The sequence below is a fragment of the Phascolarctos cinereus genome, unplaced genomic scaffold (genome assembly GCF_003287225.1).
Source record: "Phascolarctos cinereus isolate Bilbo 61053 unplaced genomic scaffold, phaCin_HiC Scaffold_4;HRSCAF=312, whole genome shotgun sequence".
Classification (NCBI taxonomy): domain Eukaryota; kingdom Metazoa; phylum Chordata; class Mammalia; order Diprotodontia; family Phascolarctidae; genus Phascolarctos; species Phascolarctos cinereus.
In genome coordinates, this window is record NW_027555847.1 from 276457328 (window position 1) to 276458469 (window position 1142).

General features: G+C 44.0%; 1 pseudogene; it reads left to right on the forward strand.

Annotated features, from left to right (window-relative positions):
* Positions 1 to 544: 544 nt before the first annotated feature.
* Positions 545 to 821, forward strand: LOC110195902 (H/ACA ribonucleoprotein complex subunit 3 pseudogene; annotated as a pseudogene).
* Positions 822 to 1142: the final 321 nt, after the last annotated feature.

The following is a 1142-nucleotide window of genomic DNA, read 5'->3' on the forward strand; positions in this document are numbered from 1 at the left end:
GGGAAGACAAGCACATTTCAGTGCGGGCCATGCATGCAAAGACATAGCAGAGCTCAGCCTCAGGGCAGCAGCTGCTTCCAGCTCTGCTTTCAAGCTCTGCTTCCAGAGGTTGGCCCACAGACTGAGAGGGAATTTAGAGGATGACCAGAGGGATATTGCAGGGATCTCTTTGCTGGTGCTGAGGCAGGATTCTCTTTCTTTGCCTATACTTGGATGTGGGTCTTAGTTCTGGGTGGCAATCCTGGGGCAAGGAGGAGCACTGGCATCGTAGAGCTTGCAGTGGTGGTGCAAAGAGAATCCTCCTCACAGGTCCAAGGTAAAAAACAGTGCTTGTGGTCACTCATACACCAGAGCACAAGCCAGAAAAGGAGTAAACACCTCACCCTTGATCATACCAACTTAGAAGAACTGAAAATTACAAGTCCTTAGAAGTATCTCTAAAAACAGCTGCACAGGAGTCTCCCAGGATAAGGTGGAGGTGGAAGTGTAGTTGCAGTCCAATTCTTTCCATGGCGAATCTGGGTTATAAAATGAATTGGCTGCAATGTTTCTGCAGTATTACCTCAACAAGCAAGAGGACCAGGTCTACACCCTAAAGAAAAGAGACCCTGCAGGACAAGAGACCTGTTCAGATCACCCAGCCAGATGACAGGTATTCAAGATACTGTATCATTATCAAGAAGAATTTCAAGATTCTCATTACCCAACAAACACAATTGGTCCTCTGAATTACCAACCACCAAGCAATGGCAGCCACCAAGGACTTTGGCCCAAGAATCTTTTCCTACATCTAGAACACCTCATTCAGAAAGAGCTCATACCTTTGACTCTTTAACCCATTCTCACAACTTTCCAATTACTCTATTTGTACACTTCCTTCTTAGAATCAGGTCTCAATTTGTCTATGTTCCTCTCTGAACTTGGTAACAACCAATCTAAAATGAAAAAGCCTAAAGTTGACCCATCTTTTTAATCAGTGTTGCAGGCTATTAAAGTGGGAATGATTTAGGAAAAAAAACAGCTGCACAAAACCCCTGAAGCTTGGAACAGTATATTCTCAACACTGAAAGCAGACCCATACCTTAACAAATAGTTTACAACTCAAGTAATTGGCTGGGAGCAAACTGCATGAAAAAAGTCAG